Here is a 19,022-nt window from a genome sequence, read left to right on the forward strand (position 1 = left end):
GGACTAGTAACAAATCTTGTTATGTTTCCAGTCACTATTGGGACTTATATTGTCGTGTTGTACCATGTGATGGCAAGGCATTCGTGGGCGGACCAAACGCTATACTCGCTTGTTTGGTGTCCATCTTGATAGTTGTCTTAATTTTGACTTTACTTCGATTGTTCCAAAATACTTAAGCAGCCTTAATTTTCTTTTTTTGTAATTTTTGTTTTCTAAATTTGTAAAATGTGGGGTGTCGTTCTTTTTACCCTAAAAAACTTTTTTTTTTAGTTTAAAAACAAATTAGGATTCATAGTAAGTTTTCGTGTAATTGCCTAGTTAGCATGTTCCGTCTGAATAGCTTGATCATTTATAATTGATTAAAATAAACACATAATTACCATATCATGCCTTTAATCCAATTTTGATTAAAAACTGTTCATGCATTAAATAACTGAATCATCTATAATCATCATCTACCCAAATTTATGCCTAAAATTGACACCTAATTACTCGTACATCATTTGAGTCAAAATGAGAAAAACACTTTATATCTACATCTTCCGCTTGATTTCTTTACTAGAAATCTTCTAATTCCTTCATCTAAATATGGTATAATAATCTTTTCCATATCTTTTACTTCCTTTCTCTTTCACATACTTCACTTTCAACAATAGAGGACCAAAAAAGGCTTCTAAGTCACATGCCTTTTAAATCTGTAGTTTGCCATTTTTCCTTCTCCTTCAACAATTATAAAGACCAAATGCCCTTTTGACCAACTACACATCTTTGACTTTCATAAAGTTAGAATTTATATATTTTATTACATATATATAATAAAGACTAAAGCGTAAAGACCCGCCAAGCTTATCCATCTACCATTCAATATCCACAAATTACATAAAACAAATATCATATAACTATATATTTAGTTTTAAAAACATGTTGGATATTATGAATAAATCCAAACTCAAACTATCACACTATAAACAAACAAATACATCTTCATAAGAATTCAATATATAGCATATTATGGATATGAATGACTATATTAGTCACATCAAGTCTTGCCACACTTAAAACATAAGTCCATGCCACATAAAGAAAAAACCAAAACGAGAACAATCTCATAAACATTCAAGTGAACGTAACTATCAGTCTATCACGCTAAATTTTATACATACAATATTCATGTTTCACTTCATGTTCAAACCTTCACGCACAATATTTATTATTAGGCCTAAAACTACAAGTCACATGTTTAAGACATATAAAATAATTTGGTAAAACTAGAAAAATAATTAATTAAGCATTCAATATTTGATTATCTTAGACTATTAGATAACTATTTATTATCTTAACTAATTTGTCTTATTTTGAACTTTTATGTTTATTGGTCTCTACTTGTACGTTTTATTATTATTTACTTACTAATAATTCTTGTTTGAGTGATTATGTAAAATAAAGGGATGTAAACTCAAGTTAATGTATATAAAATTGATTGATTTGATATCATGAAAATAAGGTCTAAAGGGGTTAATTTTAGTAAAGCAATTAAATATGATGTGGTAGATATTAAATGATTTGATATTGTATAATTTACCATAATATGATATAACATATCTTAGAATAAAATACAATATATAAATAATATGATAGGATTTAACATATTTTCATATGATACGATTCGATATTGTATACTATTAGTTTGACTAAAACCAAACTACTAATTTAACTTTCACATGTTAGTTTGTTTTTCATTGTATATTTATTAAAGAAAAAACAAATAACAAGTCCCTCCCCAACTCACAAAGTTAATAACTCTTGGTTTTGCCGGCCTGAAACGGGTTAAAACTACATTTATGTGCTAGTGTGACGCAACATGCTATCTAGGTAGTTGTTACACGAAAACTTACGCATTATGATTCCTAATTTTCTTTGCAACTCTAAATTTTGATACCCCTTAATTAGAAACAAATGTGTGTTAGCTCAAACTAAAAATTGGCATGCGGTTTATATAATTCCATAGAGTTTGATGGTTTGCCAAACAAATGTATATTCCATGATTGCATAGTATTGTTCTTATTGTGATGCAAAGGTTTATTTAGTATGATTATATACCATGAAAACCGAAAACCTTATATAGTCAGATATTCTAATTATACAACATTTATGTTGAATTAATTAGTTGATTTATATAAGCCTTTGCACAAATAATTCTTTTGACCAATCCGTCTTCACCAATCCACCTATAGTTGCCCAATCATTGGCGTTCCATAAACTTAAGTGATTCTTCTTCAATCGGTTCATTGGGGATCTAAAGTTGTTATCATGTCTATAGTCTACACACCTCATAAGTTACATAGAAAGCAAAATTGTCTACCAACTTACCAAGCAACCACAATATCTTGAAAAATAAAAAACCGACCTTGTACTAAATATATATTATATTTGAGCAAACACATAATCTAGTAGACATGAAACAAAATATATATTATATTTGAGTCACATACGCGTATATGTAAGTATGTTTATCATCTTCTCCTTGTGTGTGTGTGTATTAGTAGCGGATTAATGAGAACGTATCTAATGTAATTAGTGTGTTGTTAATATATGTAACGCGAGCAATCTTTCAATTGTTATTAATAGAACTCGATCAAATAATAATTTCATAAATCACACTCTATCTTCTAGTAGGAGATAATCAAACACATCTTATAAATCCTAACTAATGAAAAATGAATGTTACACCACGTTCAAATTTTATATATTTGCGTCCCTTGCCATACTAGCCTGAAACAAATGATGGAATTTCTCATAGCTAGTCATTCCATAACGAGATTACGCCAATCAAATATTTTGCGTGGCAAGTTGACCCGCGTTGGATAAATAGAATTTATACTTTATTTAGATCGAATCGTTGTTCCATTATCTTAGATTCCCTTTTAAACGCAATATAAACCTAAATATATAGTTGGGTTTTATATGAAAAAGGCATACAATTTCAGGGGCTATAATATAAATTTTGGTATAGGATTTAACCTAGTTTTGCACTATATATTGGGAGGCACACATACGCATATTTATCTTCATCGATCTCTAACTCATTTCATAGCCGCTGTACCGTACGCCGTATGCGCCGCTCTGACCTGAAGATCCATCGATGAGATTATATCTGATTCATGTAAGAATTTTCAACCTTCAATTCGTCCTTTATATATTTATTATCTTGTAATTGTTGCTTTGAGTGTTTTTATGTTTTGGCCTATATATCTTAATATTTGTTTGTATTTTGAACACGTGCAGTCTATTTGGATCGGATTGGATGATGACATGTTAATTGTTCATAGAATCTATCTTGGCGGAACAACTAGTGGTGTTGAAATTAACACTTCAAGCACAAAAGGATCCATGAAGAGATCAAAACCCACAAATCAGCTTGGTACGTAGCATCGAAAAAACATCAAAGCATCAAGCCGGTCCATTCCAGAGAAGATTTCGCATTTCAGTCCAGGCCGGTGATCATCAAGCTGATCTGAGCAGTTCAAAGGAGGTAGCTAGCCAGATCTAGTTATTAGTAGACTATGTGACGATTGTGATGTAGTCTTTTAAATATAATAGCCGATTTTGTAACTTGTAATTGTAAATAGACACTTCTCATGTCCTTAATGAAATGCCACTTTATTTTCCACGTAAACAACTCTTGTACTTGTGTTGTTAATGAATTGCATGCAGTTGATTTTTTCATTTTTTGGTATTAGAGTCTTGACTTCATTGTTAGTATTAGTCACCATTTTTCGACATCTGGTTGTGAATCCAAAGAATTGTAGCACAAGAGAAAACGATATTAATATTTCATCCGATTTGACAATTTTACTATTGCGAGTTCAGATGATTTATCATTTCGCTTTAAAGAAAATAAAATTAACACCAACTATATCGAATTAAAGAACTTGATAATATGCTAATTTGAAGAAAGATACATCATAAATGTCATTTGACGAAACATGTGCTTAGACCTTTATTGGGTAGAATTCTAACTATTGAAGTTCATAGTTTACCCAGTAACCAACCTTCTGGATTTCAATATTATAAGTGGGCATGATCAATTGCTAAGATATAGAGAGCAATGAATGTCCCAAAAAAAATGTCAAGTAACCTTAATTTTTATGAAATTCGTTCTCTAAATTTGTAAAATGCGGGATGGCGTTCGATTTATGTAAGCCTTTGCACAAATAACTCTTTTGACCAATCAACTCTTTTGACCAATCAGTCTTCACCAATCCACCTATAGTTGTCCAATCATCGGCGTATTGCTTGCCATACTAGCCTAAAACAAATGGTGGAATTTCTCGGCATTCCATAACGAGATCATGCCAATCATAACTTTTTATGAATTAATTAGTTGATTTATGTAAGCCTTTGCACAAATAACTCTTTTGACCAATCAGTCTTCACCAATCCACTTATAGTTGTCCAATCATCGGCGTTCCATAAACTTAAGTGATTCTTCTTCAATCAGTTCATTAGGGATCTAGAGTTGAATTATCACATCTACAGTCTACACACCTCATAAGTTACATAGAACGCAAACATTGTCTGCCAACTTACCAAGCAACCACAATATCTTGAAAAATAAAAACTGGCGTTGTGCTAAATATATATTATATTTGAGTAAACACATAATCTAGTAGACATGAAACAAAATATATATTATATTTGAGTGAGTTTTGGGTACGCGTATATGTAAGTATGTTTATCATCTTCTCCTTGTGTGTGTGTGTATTAGTAGCGGCTTAATGAGAGCATATCTAATGTAATTAGTGTGTTGTTAACATATGTAAACGAGCAATCTGTCAATTGTTATTAATAGAACTCGATCCAATAATAATTTCATAAATCACACTCTATCTTCTAGGAGGAGATATCAAACACATATTATAAATCATAACTAATGAAAAATAAATGTTACACGACGTTCAAATTTTATATATCTACGTCCCTTGCCATCAGTGTTTTAAAAACCGGTTTAAACCGGCCGGTTCAACCGGTTGAATTACCGATTTCGGTGAGCAACACAATGTTTTGTTCCCAGTATATTTGAGCGGTTTTATGGAACATCAAACTGGCTGGTTTTCATAGAAAACCGGTTTAAAAGGCCACCATATTTTTTTATGTTTGAGGCTCATTTTTTTAAATGTTACTTATTTCATGTAATTTTTGTATTGTAACTAAAACTTCATATTTATTATTGTTGGAAATGAAAGTGCTTATACTCTTGTTGATGAGGATGACGATGAGAGTGAATTTAATCTTTTAAGCGATCGTGAACTCGATGCAACACCCGGATGACATCAATCTATTACACGCCTTTATTTAAAAGAATTTTTATTTTGAAAATCAAGTGCTTTTGCATTGTTTTTTGAACATGGATTAACTTTTGAATGATATTTTTTTATGGAATCATGTATTTTTTGGGTTTTTTGAGTTAAAGTTACATTTATATAATATCATAAGGTAAACTATACAACCCGGTTGAACATCCCGATACAACCCGGTTCAACCGGTTAATTGTACCATTTTTAGTCCAATCAGGTACAAATAAAATACCGGTTTATAAAACATTGCTTGCCATACTAACCTAAAACAAATGGTGGAATTTCTCGTCATTCCATAACGAGATCATGCCAATCATATATTTTGCGTGGCAAGTTGACCCGCGCTGGATAAATAGAATGTTTACTTTATTTAGATCGAATCGTTGTTCCCATTATCTTAGATTCCATTTTAAACGTAATATAAACCTAAATAGTTGAGTTCTATATGAAAAAACAAACAATTTCAGGGGCTATAATAAAAAATTCGGTTTAGGATTTAATATTTTAACCTAGTTTTGCACTATATATTGGGAGGCACACATACGCATATTTATCTTCATCGGTCTCTAACTCACTTCATCGCCGCTGTACCGTACGTCGTATGCGCCGCTCTGACCTGAAGATCCATCGATGAGATTATATCTGATTCATGTAAGAAATTTCAGCCTTCAATTCGTCCTTTATATGTTTATCATCTTGTAATTGTTGCTTTGAGTGTTTTTATGTTCTGGCCTATATATCTTAATATTGTTTGTATTTTGAACACGTACAGTCTATTCGGATCGGATTGGATGATGACATGTTGATTGTTCATAGAATCTATCTTGGCGGATACAACTTAGTGGTATTGAAATCCACACTTCAAGCACAAAAGGATCCATGAAGAGATCAAAACCCACAAATCAGCTTGGTACGTAGTAGCATCGGAAAAACTTTAAAGCATCAAGCCGGTCCAGTCCAGAGAAGATTTCACATTTCAGTCCAGGTCGGTGATCATCAAGCTGTGACGCTTGTGATGTGCTAGCTAGATTAGTCATTAGTAGACTATGTGACGCTTGTGATGTAGTCTTTTAGATATATAGTAACCGATATTGTAACTTGCAATTGTAAATAGACACCTCTTGTGTCCTTAATGAAATGCGACTTTATTTTCCACGTAAACAACTCTTGTACTTGTTAGTTAATGAATTGCAGTTGATTTTTTGGTATTAGAGTCTAAACCTCAATGTTAGTAGTAGTCGGCGTTTTCCGACATCTGATTGTGAATACAAAGAATTATAGCACAAGAAAAAACGATATTTATATTTCATCCAATTTCACAATTTTCTAGTTCTATATTGTGATTTCAAATGATTTATCATTTCGCTTTAAAGAAAATAAAATTGACAGCAACTATATCGAATTAAAGAACTTGATTATTTACTAATTTGTTGACGGATATATCATATATCATAAATGTCATTTGACAAATCAAACATGTGCTTAAACCTTAATTTATTGGTCAGGATTGAAACTTTTGAAGTAAGCTTCTGGATTTGAATATTATCAGTGGGCATGGTTGATTACTAAGATATAGAGAGCAATGGGGCCGGGGTTAAAACTTGGAAATAATTATATTAAGGGCTTGGATCTTAAATACAGATGGGACAGAGAATTGGGTCTGGTATAAAGTGGTATTTTATTATGTGTGGTATTTTATTATGTATGGTACCATTGCCAACCGGCCAGTTTTTGGACTGGTAACAAATCTTGTTATGTTTCTAATCACTATTGGGATCGACTTATATTGTCGTGTTGTACCATGTGATGGCAAGGCATTCGTGGGCGGACCAAACGTTATACTCGCTTGTTTGGTGTCTATCTTGATAGTTGTCTTAATTTTGACTTTACTTGGGGAATGGATGTCCCAAAAAAAAGTCAAGTAGCCTTAATTTTTTTTGAAATTTTCGTTCTCTAAATTTGTAAAATGCGTGGTGTCAGTTCATTTTGCCCCCCAAAAAAAAGATTCATAGTAAGATTTCAAGTAGCAACTACCTAGTTAGCATGTTGCGTCATAGTACCTTGATCATTTACAATTGATTAAAAGAAACACAAAATTACCATATTGTGCCTTTAATCCAATTTTGATTAAAAAAATGTTCATGCAATCATGCATTAAATAACTAAATCATCTATAATCATCATCTACCAAAATTATGCCTAAAGTTGACACCTAATTATTCGTACATCAATCGAGTCAAAATGGGCAAAATACTTAATATCTACATCTTCACCTTGATTTCTTTAATGGAAAGCTTCTAATTCCTTCATCTAAATATAGTATAATAATCTTTTTCATATCTTTTACTTCATTTCTCTTTCACATACCTCACTGTCAACATTAGATGACCAAATAAGGCTTCTAAGTCACATGCCTTTTAAATATGTAGTTTGCCATTTTTCTTTCTCTACTTCAACAATTACAAAGACCAAAATGTCCTTTTGACCAACTACCCATCTCTAACTTTCATCGAATTTCTCAGTTATGTTGCAACATCATTTGACATTCTGAGTTAATTGATAGTTTAATATTTTGTTTTATCATGAGGTTTATACTCTATACTATAAAAGTACAAATGACAAATTTTACCCATCCAAATAAAAATGGGTTTTAATGGACTTAAGATTGGGTTTTGATGGCTCTAAACGGCCACGGACATGTTTAAAAGTAAATAATGAAATAACACAGCCATACTAGGTGAATATATTGCAACCAAACAGTATATCAAAGCAACGGAAATGGTTGTTTCAATTGCCCATACATTTTTAGAATGGCACGTTTTAACTTATGCATATTTTTATCGAAACTGCATCTGATTCAAACCAAAATCCTAACAGAAACAATATCGCCTTTTTTCCTACAAAAAGGCCCATTCTAACATGCTACATCTCCCACCTAGTCCGTTTGTTTTTCCTAGTTTAGCTAGTTATTAATACTATAAAAATTTAAAACTCACATTTTGTATGAAAAAGCATCAATTATAGTAAAAAGTCATCTTGATTTTGTTTATCTAAAAAATATGTGAAAACTGTTTCAAAATCATACATTCAGTTATATATATTTATGAAAAATAAATTCCTAAAAGATAGAAATATATATATATATATATATATATATATATAAGAGAGATATTTTGAGAACTTGATAAGTTGTAAGATATTTAAGAACTCAATATGAACCACACATTTAATTAAATGAGTATAGGATATGTGGGTGTGATTAAATTTGATTAAAAACTGAATCAGGAAAGAGAATACATTTTTATTTATGATTAAACAAGTTTAAATGTTTGTTACACATGTGTAAAAAGGCGATTCGGTTTATAAAAATACTGTAATATTTTTACGTTACTTACACTTACATATTACATATGTGTAAAAAAATTTAAAAAGAAAAATTATTACGTTGAGTTCTTTCGAGTTCTTAAGTGTGCTGTTAATATATGTAACGCGAGCAATCTGTCAATTGTTATTAATAGAACTCGATCCACTACTAATTTCATAAATCATACTCTATCTTCTAGTAGGAGATAATTAAACACATATTATAAATCATAACTAATGAAAAATAAATGTTACACGATGTTCAAATTTTATATATCTACGTCCCTTACCATACTAACCTGAAACAAATGGTGGAATTTTTCGTAGCTATTCATTCCATAACGAGATTATACCAATCAAATATTTTCCATAGCAAGTCGATGGATAAATAGAATGTTTACTTTATTTAGATCGAATCGTTGTTCCCGTTATCTTAGATTCCCTTTTAAACGTAATATAAACCTAAATAGTTGAGTTTTATATGAAAAAAACAAACAATTTCAGGGGCTATAATAAAAATGTTGGTTTAGGATTTGACCTAGTTTTGCACTATATATTGGGAGGCATACATACGCATATTTATTGTGACATCTCACATCGGTTGGGAAGGAGAACTAAGCCTTCCTTATAAGGAGGTGGATACATTCCCTATCATAACGCGTTTTGGGCGCTTAATGGTAGTGGATGAGAGGAGCATTCCATAGTTAAGCGTGCTCAGGTGGGAGAAGTATGAGGATGGGTGACCACCTGGGCAACCAAAAGCAAATTCGTGAGGCGATGGTGGTACGTCCCAGCCAAAGCGGACAATATTATGGTGCGGTGGTAGCTGGGTTGTTACAAGTGGTATCAGATCCAGGGCCGGACCGGTGGTGCCAGGTCCCGCGAGGACGCTGGACCCCTAAGGGGAGTGGATTGTGACATCCCACATCGGTTGGGAAGGAGAACTAAGCCTTCCTTATAAGGAGGTGGATACCTTCCCCATCATAACGCGTTTTGGGCGCTTAATGGTAGTAGATGAGAGGAGAATACCACAGTTAAGCGTGCTCAGGTGAGAGAAGTATGAGGATGGGTGACCACCAGGGCAACCAAAAGCAAATCCGTGAGGCGATGGTGGTACGTCCTGACCAAAGCGGACAATATTATGGTACGGTGGTAGCTGGGTTGTTACATTTATCATCATCGATCTCTGAATCAATTCATCTCCGCTGTACGTAACATATGCGCCGCTATAACCTGAAGATCCATCGATGAGATTATATCTGATTCATGTAAGAAATTTCAACCTTCAATTCGTCCTTCATATATTTATTATCTTGTAATTGTTGCTTTGAGTGTTTTTATGTTCTGGCCTATATATCTTAATCTTAATATTGTTTGTATTTTGAACACGTACAGTGTATTCGGATTGGATTGGATGATGACATGTTGATTGTTCATAGAATCTATCTTGGCGGAACAAATAGTGGTGTTGAAATCAACACTTCAAGCACAAAAGGATCCATGAAGAGATCAAAACCCACAAATCAGCTTGGTATGTAGCATCGATGAAACATCAAAGCATCAAGCCGGTTCATTCCAGAGAAGATTTCAGATTTCAGTCCAGGCCGGTGATCATCAAGCTGATCTGAGTGGTTCAAAGGAAGTAGCTAGCCAGATCTAGTTATTAGTAGACTATGTGACGCTTGTGATGTAGTCTTTTAAATATAATAGCCGATTTTGTAACTTGTAATTGTAAATAGACACCTCTTGTGTCCTTAATGAAATGCCACTTTATTTTCCACGTAAACAACTCTTGTTTTGTTAGAGTCTTGACTTCATTGTTAGTATTAGTCACCATTTTTCGACATCTGATTGCGAATCCAAAGAATTGTAGCACAAGAGAAAACGATATTAATATTTCATCCGATTTGACAATTTTACTATTGCGAGTTCAGATGATTTATCATGTCGCTATAAAGAAAATAAAATTCACAACAACTATATCGAATTAAAGAATTATATTGATTATTTGCTAATTTGTTGATGTATATATCATAAGTTTCATTTGACAAAACATGTGCAGTGATGTGCTTAGATCTTTATTGGGTAGGATTCAAACGTTTGAAGTTCTAAGTTTGCCCAATAAGCTTCTGGATTTGAATATTTTTAAAAGCGGGCCTTGTTAATTACAATGATATAGATAGCAATGATCAGGCCGGGGTTAAAACTTGGTAATTTTAAGGGCTTGGATCTTAAATACAAATGGCACAAAGAATTGGGCCTGGTATAAAGTGGTATTTTATTATGTATGGTACAAATAGTTGGCTTTGTTTTTTGTTATCCTTGGCTAAGCAACACCATCTCAAGATGAAGGCATGGTGGGACTGGGGTGGACAACAAAAATCAAAATATAGTGTTATATTGCACTTTAAAAAAACATTGTATATATTATACCCAAATCCCAAAAATCCAAATTTAAGAATGTTCATGCATTAATAACTGAATCATCTATAATATCTACCCAAATTTATGCCTAAAGTTGACACCTAATTACTCTTACATCATTTGAGTCAAAATAGGTACAATATTTAATATTTACATCTTCCCCTTGATTTCTTTAATGGAAATCTTCTAACTCCATCTAAATATGGCATAATAATCTTTTCCATATCTTTTACTTCCTTTCTCTTTCGCATACTTCACTGTCACCATGAGAGGACCAAATTAAGGCTTGAGTCACATGCCCTTTAAATATATTTTTTTTGACAAGAAAATTTCTATAAACACAGCCCAAAAAAAAGGCAAAACCACCCACAAACACCAATTACATAAACGTAAACCGACACCACGAATCCCAAGACAGGGAATACTTATCAAACCTATTGGAAAACCAGAAAAAACTTAGGGATTTAATCTCACTAATTAAATCACCCACCCTAACAATTTTACGATCAAAAACACATTCATTCCTAGCTTTCCATATTCGCCAACAGCTGATGATAACAATACCTTGAAAAGCAGTTTTAGCATATCCTTTAAGCCCAACATAATTATGCACCTCCATCAGATCATCCATGGAGAAGGCAAAAAAATTATTAATACCACACCATGACGCAATAGCTTGCCAAATAATCGAAGCCACATAACAAGAAGTGAAAATATGCTCAACTGACTCGTCTCCAAACTCGCATAAAACACAAATCGAGCGGCCCACCGAAATCTTCCTATACGATAACGCGTCAACAGTCGGAATTTTACCCAAAACAGCTCTCCAAGCGAAAATATTACATCTAACCGGAACCCATCTACACCACCGAAACGACCCCGAGCCACGGAAACCACTCTCGGCCCGAATAAGATTTTTAACAGTTCCGACAGAAAAACCACTAGACCCACCACCGACCCACCTCCAATAATCCTCTCCATCCGGAAACACCATCGGTGTAATAGAATCTTCTATACTGCCAATTTCATCCAACACTATCGAATTCCTCTCACCATCTATCCAACTCCAATCAAACGCCAAACCGTTCGGCCCTTTAATAACCCGATCCGAAACCAAACAATTTTTAAACCTTTCAACCTTAAAAGCATTACAATAAACATCCTTTAAGGGCACTGAAGTCATCCAAGGATCCAACCAAAATTGAATCGCACCCCCCGAACGAACTTCTCCCTTAAAAAAATTCCGAAAAGGAACATTTCCGACTGAAAGCTTATTCACCTGTTTAGCTATATTAGCCCACACCCCATTACCCAACCTACCAATTGGTAACCCACCCCACCCAACCGACGACCTATGAATAGCACAAATAACCCTCTTCCAAAGACCATTTTCACTCTTATACCTCCACAGCCACTTACTTATCAAAGCAACACTGGAAACACCAGTACTACAAATACCAAGTCCCCCTTCCTTTATCGGCACCGCAACTCTCTCCCACGCAACCCAATGAATTTTCTTAGACTCCACCGAGCCTCCCCAAAGAAACTTCTTATATAACGAATCGATCTTCTTAATAACCGCTTTAGGAACAACATAGAGTGACATATAATACACCGGTAAACTCGAAAGAACCGACTTAATAAGCGTAACCCTACCTCCAATCGATAAAGTTTTCACCTTCCAAGAATCCAACCTATTATGAATGATATCCACCACAGGATTCCAACTAACAATCCGATTCATATTCGCCCCAACTTTGAGCCCTAAATACTCAAACGGAAACTCACCTTTCCTACACCCAATAACGTTCGCCATGCACCCTATCTCATCATCCTCCACACCCACACCGAACAAAGACGATTTAGCCACGTTAATCTTCAACCCGGAACATAAATAAAAACACCTCAACACTCTAATAACACACTTAATATTATCAATAGACCACTCCCCCAAAATCATCGCATCGTCCGCATAAAACAAATGAGAAAGAACCGGCCCATTGTTAGGAAGTTTGATTCCACAAAATAAACCTTCATCGCACACCGCACGAATCATACACGAAAGCGCCTCCATAACAACGAGAAACAAAAAAGGAGAACTAGGATCACCTTGTCTCATTCCTTTAGAACATTTAAACTCGTAAGTCGGACTCCCATTGACCAACACCGCGGACCGAGCTGAAGAAAGAAGTCCTCTAACCCACTGACACCATCTATCCGGGAAATTCATTTGATGAAGAATAGAAATCACAAAATCCCAATTCACGTTATCATACGCTTTCTCAAAGTCTATTTTCAAGAAAAAACATTTCTTCTTCTTTAACTTACACCACGAAACAACTTCATTAATCACAAGCGGCCCATCTATAATAGACTTACCACGAATAAACGCCGACTGTTGATCCAAAATAACCGAGTCCAACACCACTTTCATCCTATTCGCCAACAGCTTGGAAATAACCTTAGCAATAACTCCCACCAAACTAATAGGCCGGTAGTCGTTTAATGACAAAGGATCCTTCTTCTTAGGAATCAACGTGATAAACGAAGAGTTACAACCTATATTGATCTTACCGTCCTCAAAAAAATCTGTAAAAACTGCATAAAAGTCTTCTTCAAACACTCCCCAAAACTTTTTAATAAAGAAAAAATTGAACCCATCCGGTCCCGGCGCTTTGTCACTTCCACATTCAAAAACTGCGGCTTTAATCTCCGAAGTTTTAAACCGCTCAACCAAAAACCCACTATCCTCTTCCGACAGCCTTAAACAATTAATACATCTCAAATGCGGTCTATTATCCAAATCTTCATGAAAACGCTCCCTAAAAAACCGAAAAACTTCTTTTTTAATTAACGACGCCTTAGTAACCCACACCCCATTAACATTCAACCCTGGAATCCCATTCGAGGCTTTGCGACAATTAACCATAGAATGAAAGAACTTAGTATTATCATCTCCATCCCTTGCCCACTTCAATCGAGATCTTTGAATCAAATCTTGAAGCTTCAAACCTTCATGTTCTTTTAAAACCGCTTTACACCTTGCTAAAGTCCATACTTCATCCTCCTCTAAATCCCTTTCTTCAAGACATTCTTCTAAAATAGCCATTTCCTCCCGAACCACCTTTTTCTCCTCTTCCTCTTTAACTACCATCTCATCCCTCCACCGTTTAATGTGAATCCGCAACCATTTAAGTTTAGCTAGCAACCTCAAATCCGACGAGCCTTCAAAAACAAAAGAGTCCACCGCCATATTCACCACATCTTCGAACCCGGCACGACACGTCCAAGAGTTCAACACCCTAAACGGCCGAGGGCCAAAGTTAACCTCTTTACACGACAAAATAATAGGCCTATGATCCGTTATACATGTAGACAAAGCCCTCAAACAAGCTTCCGGCCATTTATTAAAAAAATCAACACTAACTAAAAACCGATCCAACTTACTACATTTCTTCCCCCCTTCACGAATACACGTGAACCGGAAATTACGCATCTCAAACTCCCTAAGATTAGCTTCCCGGATAAACCCATTAAACGACCGAGAGCACCCCCCTTTGAACACCGAATTCCTTCGTTCAGACGCCTCCCTGACAACGTTAAAATCTCCACAAACCACCCAAAACCCGTCACCACCTCCAACCAAATCCGACAACCGATCCCACAACATCCTCTTACTCATCGCCCCTTGCGGAGCATACACGTTAACAATATTCAAAAGACTCCCCTCACCTTTCATGAAACCTTTTAAAAACAAAAAATTCCTATCCTTTATACAATCTAACACCCCAAAAACTCTAGGGTCCCAAACACAACATAAACCACCCGACAAACCCGACGAAGCAACATACTCGAACTCGAAATTACCTTTAACCCAGAATTTGGCCAACAACTCTCTAGTAACAATCTCCAGTTTGGTCTCTTGAAAAACACCAACATCCACTTTCTCACTGCCAACCAAATCTCTAACCCAACTAGCCTTATAACCACCACCCCCCCCCCCCCCAAACCCGCAAAGATTCAAAGATAAAAAATTCATGATAAAACACCATTAATACCTCCCACTACAATGTTCTCCTTAACCAAGCCTTCAAAACCGTGAATCTGCACTCCAGCTACCAAACCCGTCTCAACCGTGGCCGCAACCTCTTCATCCACTGACTCCCGACCAACCCCCACTTTATCTCCTCCATCCGCCCCCACCCTCATACTGTCGTGACCGTCACCTCCATTCATTTCAAAACCAACAGGGGTACTGTTGAGATCCACTCCTCCGAATGAACCACTAATCCCCACTCCCGAACCGTCACCTTCATTCTCCATCTGGGTATACTTTCCACAGTTTGTAATCCCAATAATTGAATTAAGACTAAAAGGATCACTGGATGCACATCTGGGCCTTTTCTTAGACCGTCCCACCTCTGTCCCAACAACCCCACCATCTCCAAGCCCACCCCCTACCTTCTTTTTCAATTTCTTTTTCCTGTACTTTTTTTGACGGGAACTACATCCGACCATAAACTCACCTTCATGCAAAATATTTCCAACAACATCATTAACCCCCCTAATTTCACCTTCTTCCAATTGATCACCATCATTAAAACCCTGTTCAACCCCGTCTCCCGATTCTCTAGAATTACCATCCGCTTCCAACCAATCCGGAATCCAGTCACCCACTTCTTCATAAACCGAGACCCGAAATAACTTATCTTTCCAAACCAAAGTGACTAGATTGTCAATCTTCAACCCCTCACCCCTTAAAATACCAATACAACTAACCGATAAGTCCCCGTCATTCTCCGAAAGTTGAGAAGCTTTAAGAATCTTCCCAAACTTCTCACCAATCAAGTCAAATGTCTCATTACAAGCCAAATGCAACGGTACCCCAACAATCTTTAACCACGCAACTCTTTCACCATGCAATGACTGTCCAGTCCACCTATCCAACGACAAGAGCCAATCATTCCATACCGGTTTATCTTCAAGGAAGTTAGAAGCTTCGAATTCGTTTTCAAACGTTAACAACACCGAAATGCCCCCAAGATACTGCAACCCAACCTCACACCTCCCCACCGAATTAACAAACCGGCGCATATCAATAAGTGCTTTGAAGTCTATCGCTCGTCCCACCAATGACCTTCTATACTTCCCTTGAAAAGCGCCGGTCGAATCAGGAATAACCACCTCGCAACCATTGACATCTTTCTTCTCCCCCCCGGTGTCTTCACCGCCTTTCCTGTCAGCCAAAATGTCCCGGAACGACCTTCCCCACATTCCCCTTACCGTGACACCATTATTCGCTCTGAATCTTTCACTGCTCTTCTCCTCCTTCTTCCTCCCCCTCCCCATTTCTACCCCACCGTTCATCCCCTTCGCCACCTGCTTGCTCCCACTAACCTGTCTACTACTCCACTGCCCCCCATTTTCAATTGCAAACTTAGCAATATTAATAACTAACCTATTCTTACCCATCTTGATGCCAGAAAGCTTCTTTTCTAAATCCACCAAATCTCGAACATTAATGAAGGAAACAAACCCGAATCGCCTACCATCTTTGTCTTTCTTTTTTGCTACGAACGCCCCTGCAACGTCCCCGAACCCTTTCATAAACTCTGCCAATTCCCACGGTGTAGAACCCTCCGGGAGATTCGTGATGAAGAATTTTGATACCCGTCTTTCTTTCGTAACCGCCGGCACCTGCAACGGCGGCCTAGGGTTCCGCATCTTTCTTTCTTTGTTTGTTTTTGGTACTTTTTTTCTTCTTTTAAACCTTTAATGTCTAGTACTTTACTTTTGCCCTTTAAATATTTAGTTTGCCATTTTTCCTTCTACTTCAACAATTACAAAGACCAAAATGCCCTTTTGACCAACTACCCACCTTTGACTTTCATAAAATTAGAAAGACCCATCAAGCTTATCCATCTACCATTCAATATCCACAAATTACTTAAAACTAATAACATACAACTATATATAAAAAAATTAGGTTATGTACTCGTGTTCTACACGGGTTAAAATAAATAAATTTTTTTAAATAATAACACAATATGAAATATAAAAAATATGTTCAACATATAAAAAAATATAATATATAGTTGAATAAATTACACAATACACAATATGAAAATAAAAAGTTAAAAATTCATAAATTTCAAAATATTTTTTTGTATACAATATTTGTAATTTAATTTATAACTTTATCCTTCATAGTAAAATTGATAATTTCACTTTTCTTTTAGTTTCAACTCCAGATATGAAACACATAGTTGACCATGTGTTAAAATAGGCTTCTCGAAAACAAACAAACCATCTAAATTGATTAACGTTAGCTTTTATTAATCTTTACTGCAAAAGAAACATAAAGTGAAATTTTCTTTCCTTAAAATTTGAAATTAATTATTTTATCTAAATTAACGTGAAAATTCGTTACATATAAAAGCTTAATATTATTAACTAATACCATATATTTATATAAAACTAAATAATATAGTTATGTTGGTATTAAATTTTTTAAACCAGAAAATATTTATTTAAAAAAGAAATTAATAGATTAAGAACAAAAAAAAGAGTTAAATATAAAACTATTAATAAGAAAAAAAAATATATATTTAATATAAGAGAGAGGTGGTAAAATTCTGTAAGGATCACTCATGTGTAATAACATATAGCATTAGACTCGTGTAGAGCACGGGTTAAAATAACTACATTTATTTAAATAATAACACAATGTGAAATACAAAAAATATGTTCAAAAGATATAAATATATAATATATGGTAAAATAAAGTACACATTACACAAATGGAAATAAAAAGTTGTTGAAAATTCATAAAATTTTAAATTATTTTTTTGTATAAATTATTTGTAACTTTATCCTCCATATTAAAATTAGTAGTTTCACTTTGTTTTTTTGTTTCAACTATATATAACGAAACACATAACTGATCATGTGTTAAAACATGTTGTCTAAAAAAAACGAACAAATTAATTTTATTAATCTTCATTGCAAAACAAATATAAAGTAAAACTTTCTTTTTTTTATATTGAAATTAATTATTTTATCTAAATCAGTGTGAAAATTCTTTACTTATAAAGACTTAATATTAATACTGATACAATATATTTATATAAAACTAAATAATATATAATGTTGGTATTAACTATTTTTAACCCGGAAATAATTATTAAAAAATAATAATAGATTGAAAAGAAAAAAAAGAATAAAATATAAAACTATTAATAAGAAAAAGAAATGTATATTTAACATAAGAGAAATGGGAAAATTATGTAAGAATTACTCATGTGTAATGGCATATGGCATTAAGACCCGTGTAGAACACAAGTTATAATAAATAAATTTGTTTAGATAATAACACAATGTGAAAAACAAAAAATATGTTCAAATGATATAAAGATATAATGTATGGTAGAATAAGTTACATATTATACAATATAGAAATAAAAAGTTGTTCAAAATTCATAAAAGTTGTATGGTAGAAATTCACAATATGGTATACAATCTTTGTAATTTTATTTGTAATTTTAACCTACATATCAAAATTAGTAGTTCCGTTTTGATTTTTATTTCAACTTTAGATAATGAAAAACATAACTTAACATGCGTTAAAACATGTTATCTCAAAAACAAATCAAACCATCTATAGTGATTTAGTTTTTATTAATCTTCATTGCAAAAGAAACATAAAGTTAAAATTTCTTTATGTGTAATTAATTATTTTATCTAAATTAACGTGAAAAATCGTTACTTACAAAAGCTTAATACTGAAAACTAATACCACGTATTTACATAAAACTAAATAATATATCTAAGTTTGTATTAAATTTTAAATTAAAAAAATTCTTAGAAAGAGAGAATAAT

This window comes from Bidens hawaiensis, unplaced genomic scaffold, assembly GCF_021521415.1.
Source record: "Bidens hawaiensis isolate Kalapana, Puna unplaced genomic scaffold, B.hawaiensis_p1.1 tig00038106_1, whole genome shotgun sequence".
NCBI lineage: Eukaryota > Viridiplantae > Streptophyta > Magnoliopsida > Asterales > Asteraceae > Bidens > Bidens hawaiensis.